Source organism: Ciconia boyciana, chromosome 4, assembly GCF_034638445.1.
Source record: "Ciconia boyciana chromosome 4, ASM3463844v1, whole genome shotgun sequence".
NCBI lineage: Eukaryota > Metazoa > Chordata > Aves > Ciconiiformes > Ciconiidae > Ciconia > Ciconia boyciana.
In genome coordinates, this window is record NC_132937.1 from 66,787,653 (window position 1) to 66,795,518 (window position 7,866).

A 7,866-nucleotide genomic window follows, 5' to 3' on the forward strand; every position below is an offset into this window, starting at 1 on the left:
TGGTAAGAAAGGTGTCCCAACTGTTTTTGCTCTAAGAAAATATGTGCAAAAGCAGTCACTGAATTTAATGATATAGCCTCCATAAGCAGCCATTATTATCTAGAACTACAATCTAGTCAAACCCTACAAAGAAAATTTTTATTGTATGAACAGAATATTCCTAAAAGATGTAAAACTTACCTCACCTCAGGTATCCATTCTGCACCAGTAACACATTTTCTCTCACTTCCTTTGATGGACCTATGCCACCAGTTTTATCCCTAATACATGACACCTCATATTTCAGTACATTGTTCCTTATATCCCAGCCCGCCGTACTCCATTGTCATTTCTAATGACCACAATAAATTACCTAGGGATAACTATTGTACCCAGAGGAGGACAAAATTTGAGATCCAATTTCGAAGTCTATTAAGCATTTCAGAATACCAGTTTGATGAGTCTGAGCAGAGAGTTCAGACAGGAGAGACCTATATCCAGAGAGATTCTGAGAGCATATGCAGTGGACTGGTTGCATCTTCGGCTTAACAATACTCCACACTCAGATAGGTACTGTACATTCCCAAACACTACCACCAAACACAAATCCCTAAATAAGTGTAAAAGTTAGTATTAGGCACATATTACCTACTAATGTGATCTGTGTATACCTCAATGCTGCCATAATTTCATTTTTACCATTACAGATCTTCTTTCAGTTCAGGGCCCTCAGAAGCTGGGGTGGTGGTGGTAGAAGTTGTTCTTTAGGTTTTTTTAAATCACAAGCACTGGGAAAAAACTACAATTGAAGCCATAGTTTGGGTATAACTAATGACTCAGACAACTGTTTTTTATTTTCATTTTTGTTTTCACTGACTGAGAATGTAAATTGAACTTTAGTGCTATTGTGCTTTGTTCTCTCTCTCTGTGAAAATGTGTTCTGCATTAAATTGCATGGATAAACTAGAATAGCTCCAAATATCACCCTTCAGCTTTTGTATAATACAAGAGCCAAGAAAAGATAGAGAATGTGGTTTTATGACCAACAGATGGTGTAATTGGTATCATAGATGTTTTTATGTCAGGGGGTCGTAGGTTCAGCCTCCATCTGGAGCCTTCTCAGATCTGCTGTGTAGCTAAATGATTAAAGAAGCTATATTGGGTCAAAAACACAACCACCTGCCTGAGGGTAAAAGTATTGGTTTCTTGATCTAGCTGTTATACTGCAGTTGCCTCCCATATTACAGTTCTCAAGCCAACCAATGCAGCAGCTAATACCAACAGGATTCAACAAAATATTCAATACCAATTTGCTCATATCCTTCAAGATTCTCAGTAACTTTTGACGAATCTCATAAAAGAAAGTCTAGTTTTGCTTACTTGAGTGAAAAGCTACTCTAACTCAGACTGATAAATAATTGCAACAGGCCAAAACCCAAGGAAAAGGAAACAAGTATGCTGGGTAGACCTTTAGAGATTCAGCATCGGTCAGTTGGCCCAGATGGCTCACATCTCCCAATCAGAGTTAGACACATTTGTATTCTGATGGTAAAAAGCAACATTAAGACTCAACACAATTGGTCTTAGCTACAGTTTCTGGATTAGGATCAGAATATCAACAAAAATGCTCTAATCCTACAGTGTTACGGTTATACATGGTTTACCTGGATAAAAGGGTGTGCAGATAGATCAAAACCAGTAATTTATGCACATGATGCGGTCACCAGTTTGCTTCTCTTATGGGGCGAGTACTAGCAGTAATAAATGCACAACGTCAGTGAAATGATGACTTCAGTGGAAACCAATACTCTCATTTCCATGAAGTAGGGATTCTACATACTCTTATTATGTGTAACTCATATCATTATGTGGTGCACCAAACTTGCCTGGGATACCTCATGATGTAAAGTGCTCTCTATAGTACTGATGCCAGAGAGCTTACCTAGCTAACACTGGAAACAAGTAAAATGCTTCTGTCTAAGAAAAAAAACCAACCAGGTAAATTACCACAGTTTCATGCAGTTCTGCTACAAAGCATCCTATTAGTCTTCACGAACTCTGAGTAGCAGTGCTCCTATGCCAGACAGAAACAGTAGTCCAGGATCTGAATTCTAAAGATAATGACACAGGTATGAGTCAAATGCTTTCCATTATCGCTTTTCACGTATTCGCACATAAAAGAACAGTAAAGTCAAGCTCTCTTTCAAAATGTCAAAATGCTTCTTTATATTGTGTTTTAAGGATTCTCCCATGCTAATGAAAAACTTGCTATTTATTAGTACTTTAAAATGAGCTTTAACACAAATTAAAAGTTAATGTTAAATAGATTGGTTTATTTTAAAAATTTAAACACAAACCCTATAGTTTTAAGTGAACATAAATACGAAGAAAAAACATGTGATCTCATTACTAGCTTTAGAAGTTTCTCTTTCTCTATATGACCGAACTGACAGCCTGCTAGATCTATGCAATCACTTGCTGAAGACTCCTCTGGCAAACTTACGTACCTGAGGCTGACCTTCAAAATCAGAAATTTCAGCTATTGATAACATGCAAGATTATGTGCTTCTGTTTGCAGATCCCTAAACAAACAAACAAAAAAATATATATACGCATATGTCTTCAAAAAGCTGTTGCTTATTAATGGCAAGTGAAGTTTTAACCGCACTTTCTTCAATACTAAACATTTTTGCATAGGGAGTCATTTGTATTATATGTATTTACTGGTATAAGAAAAACTTGAGATACAAGTGAGGAAAAATAAAGGTGTATTTACTCTCTCATATACACAAAAAATATGCATTTCTATTTATTTTTACACACCAGAAGCAGTGAAATATTTTCCTTTAACAAAGGAAACATATTCTCTCTGCTGCAGAGCACTTTTCCTAATTGCTTGTACTATAGGAAGGATAACAAACACCACATCAATGTAATAACATGTATTTCCATTCCAGCCATCTCTGAAGAGTTGAGACATTTTAAGTGGATGCAGGATTTATGAAAATGAGTAATTTTAGCTGACCACACCAAAATATTTGTACTAGCTGCAGAGCATATTGCCTAGACATTTGAGTGCCTCTAAGTCAGAAACATTATCAACATAATTATTCAGCAAGAAAACAAGTTTGTTAATTTAAGTACTTCTATGTGAATTCATGTAGTTTGTCTTCATGGGTATATTATGTCCCTTGATTACTGCTCAGGAACATCCCAGTTTCACATATTTCTTGGAAAAAATCCATATTGAAAATACTTTACAAAAATAAATAGGAAGAGAACTGCAAGTAATAACGTCACTGAGACCATTGTGAAACACAGCAAGATGCTCCTATGCTGTCTGAGAAACCTAGCTTGCTCTTCCATGAACTTCAGGAATTATTTCTTAATGTCAAGGCAGTGGATAATTTCACAGAAAAAGTGATAATGAGAAGACAGGACCCACACCTGAATCTTCCAAGAAAACCTGAAAATTAACCCATTTTCACCTCTAGGTTCCTTGGGTAAACACATCAACACTTAAAGTTATCCTTTGGTCTAGAAGTTGCTGTTCCAGTGTCATCTGTAACACAGATGTTTCAAACTTCTCTTTGCCATTAATGCCTGGCAAAAGCAATACTGTGACATCGGTGAAGAGTAAAAGCAGGATTAATCAGTGGCCTTTTGGGCTATGTTCTATTGAATAGAGACACAGCAGCTAGCACGGAGTCTGCTTCCACAGCGAGATGCTCTTCCTCTGCTTGTGTCCTCAAATCCATCAATACTACCTTAAGGGACAATAAACAAACACACAAAGGTGTGTACTAGCAGTTTAAGACTCTTCTGAGGCTACTCCTGTTTTCTGGAAGTAAAGGGCTGTGTCAGTCCCTTCAGACACCAGATAAGGTACTGAAATGCTAAACAGATTGGGCATTGTGCAAGTTTCATGCTGCCCATTAACAGTTCCACAGTAAAATACCCCAAAGCCAAATGTTGCTGCCATTTTTCCACCTGTGACAACAAGAACTCCTTCACCCATGAATTAGCTTACTACACATTTCTTCTGCCCTGCTGGCTGCACAAATAATCTCTGTAGCCAAAGCAGTACACATATGCTGAACTTTTTTTTTTTTTTTTAAGTGTTGAAGTAGCCAAAACTTGTTCAAACCTTGCCACTTGACACCAGCTCTTAGCTCTGCTCAAAACTGTTAAGAGGTTATTTTTTTTCCACCTAGCTGTTTTCAACTCTTTCCTTAGCCCAGCATAACAAATGTATTTAGAGAAAGATGTGTGGATAGATAATAAATTCCCTTTATTATCACACATCGAACTCTTCCCCCAGGTTGCAAAGGGCATATACAACTTAATTCATTTGCTAGTTTCTATATGATTGCTCAGTTGCATCTAATTTTGCTGTGAGGTTAGTCACTACCGCTATTTTTTCTTGCAAACACAAACAGTTTCTGATATCCAACAATTTCCAGTACTCAGAACCAAGCTCACCATTCTCCAATGTGCATTGTTACTCCCTAGACTTGGGTGGACCAACAAGGTGTGAGCAACAATTCTGGTGACAATTAACTTCTGTAACATAGTCTAATTACTAATGATAGCTAGAATCCTCCTGTCTATTTTCTCCATTGCATCTCCACTGCAGCAGTTTGCATTCTTGTATCTTATTACTCTTAACCAGCACTTAATGAGCACTTTAAGTTTCATGTTCAAACTGAGGGCCCCTCAAATACTACCAAATTTCACCTTTGTAAAAAACGTCATTATCTTGCTGTCTTCACCTCACAGTATTCAAAAAATGTTTCTATTTTTGACCTGTGACTCCAGCACGTCTGATACTGCAGCTGTGGTATCTTACCCACACTTCATTCTATGGTTTCAAATAGTAAAAATTTACTAAAATGGCAAAACTGGCCTTCTGTACTTGGAGGTGATCATTGACACTTGAGTCATTATGCGTTTCTACAGATTTCAACTTATGCTTCAAACCTCAAATATGCATGTATTGTAAATTGCACAGCATTCACCAGTGCTATGCACCAAGGAACAGATGAGACCTGGAACTAGACTGAAACGGAGTCATTACATTTTCACTGGAATCATCACCTAATAAATCCAACACATCAGTAGCATCATATTAAACCCCTAGTTTAATGCAACTTTCTGCACATCCCTTGCCTCCCACCAGTCAGACAACAGTAATATGCCTCTGCATTTAGGAAATGTGGACATAATCACTAAAACAAGGTCTACTGTATACCAAAGACTTTCACTGCTTAAATAGTTTTTAAGCAGCTAACAACACATTTATTTTTGGTGGCCATCCTGAAAAATGAAGGAAAAAAAGCAGGAAGATGACCAGAAAACAAAGGTGCAGGAAATAGCAAAAGCTTCAGGAAACAAGAAAACAACTTATTTTACAGTTCTGATCTTCTAAAATCCTTAAACATTTTCAAATTCTTATTCTCAAGATAGCAATTTAGGTATAAGCATTAAAGTATTTAAAATTTGCTTATTAACAAAGTTTGAAAATCAGCACATTTCAGTAAAACAATCTGCATACGATCATGCCTATGGCTTCACTTCTTCCATGTAGTTTTTATCCATGAAAAAGTCAGGAAATTTATTATTGCAAATGCTGATTACTGTTTTCTAGCAATTCTTTTTGTGTAGTTTGACCATGGTAATCTAAGGATGGATCGAAATTAGATCTATAGTCTTTCACCAATAAAATATTCCATCTGAACAGCCATAAATAGGAATTTTGTTACCATCAAGTATTCCATAATATCAGCTACTTTAAAGGCCACTTAAATACTCCCCGATTTTAAACCTAAAGGCTGCATACAGAGATAGTCCATAGTCTGTTTTAGTTCACATTCACCATTGACACCAAGGCAAAACTTTACTCAGTACAAGCATGATAAACATAACTGAAGCTAGCTTATAAAAAAAATATTATCCTGGACAAAGTTAAAACAAAAAAGTTAATATTTGATCTTTCAGCAATTAACTGTACAGAACAGCCATTTCATTATCTTGCGTGAAAGAACAGAAAAAGTTCAAACCACTGAAAAATGATGATCGGAAGTCAAAACCACCTCTCGGATTGTCATGAAATGCTGGTCTTCCGTCACCTTTTTTATCCTCTCTCTTTAGCATCAGTCTAACATGTATTTATTGTAATGCACTGCATTTAAATTCCCTCGCTTGCATTCTTCCCAACACCTACTGTGACATACTTTGTAATCAAAGGGCTTGCTCCAAGAGAAACCTAATTTTGAATAGTGCAAGTACCAAAAATTGCTGCCACTTCCTGTCTTGAGTTATAATCATAGAACTACAGAATCACAGAACAGCCCAGGTTGGAAGGGACCTCAAAAGATCATCTGGTTCAACCTTTTGTGGGATAGGAAGCCTAGATGAGATTACCCAGCACCCTGTCCAGACATGTCTTGAAAACCTTCTGTGATGAGGACTCCACCACATCCCTGGGGAGGTTGTCTTCCAGTGACTGGCTGTTCTTCTCACTGTAAAAAATTTATGTCAAGATGAAGCCTCGCACACTGCCACTTGTACCTATTGCCCCTTCTCTTCTTGTGAAGGGAGAGCCTCTGCCCTCTTTGTAGATGCCCTTTAAGCACTGGAAAACTAGACTCGAAGGGGAAGGGGGATAATATCAGGCTTGCCCGAGGGAAGCTGAGGGACGACGTGCCACGGTTAGAGGGAGCGGGTGCCAGCGAGGGCACTCGGCCTGTGTCTCTGAGATGTGTGGGGTACACTGGGGCACAGCTGAAGTTGAACAGAGTTGAGCTAGGGGATACTGAGGCAATAGGAGCCAAGAGGGAAATGCCAGTGAAACACCTCAAAGCACACAAGGGGTGTTCCTCTGTGAAGGAGACACAGACGACAGCCCAGCAGAAGTGCCTCTACACCAATGCACGCAGCATGGGCAACAAGCAGGAGGAGCTGGAAGCCATTCTACATTAGGAAAACCATGATATGGTTGCCATCACGGAAACATGGTGGGATGACTCGCACAACTGGAGTGTGGCGATGGATGGCTATAAACTCTTCAGGAGGGATAGGCGAGGCAGGAGAGGGGGTGGGGTAGTCCTATACGTCAGGGAGTGTCTGGATAGTTTAGAGCTCGATGATGGTGATGACAGGGTGGAGTGTCTATGGGTAAGAATCAGGGGGAAGGCCAACAAGGCAGATATTGTGGTGGGAGTCTGTTACAGACCACCCAACCAGGATGAGGAGACTGATGAACTATTCTGTAAGCAGCTGGGAGAAGCCTCACAATCGCTAGCCCTTGTTCTTGTGGGGGACTTCAACCTGCCAGATGTCTGCTGGAAATACAATACAGCAGAGAGGAAACAGTCTAGGAGGTTCCTAGAGTGTGTGGCAGATAACGTCCTGACACAGCTGGTGAGTGAGCCAACTAGGGAAGGTGCCCCGCTGGACCTCTTGTTCACGAACAGAGAAGGACTTGTGAGCCATGTGATGGTTGGAGGCCGTCTTGGGCAGAGTGATCACGAAATGCTAGAGTTCTTGATACGTGGAGAAGCAGCGAGGGGGGTCAGCAAAACTGCCACCTTAGACTTCCGGAGGGCAGACTTTGGCCTGTTTAGGAGACTGGTCGACAGAGTCCCCTGGGAGGCAGTCCTAATGGGCAAAGGAGTCCAGGAAGGCTGGACATTCTTTAAGGAGGAAGTCCTAAAGGCACAAGAGCGGGCTGTCCCCAGGTGCCGAAAGACGAGCCGGCGGGGAAGAAGACCGGCCTGGCTGAATAGAGAGCTCTGGTTCGAACTCAGGAAAAAGAGGAGAGTCTACGACCTTTGGAAGAGGGGGCAGACAACTCAGGAGGACTACAAAGGTGTAGCGAGGCTGTGC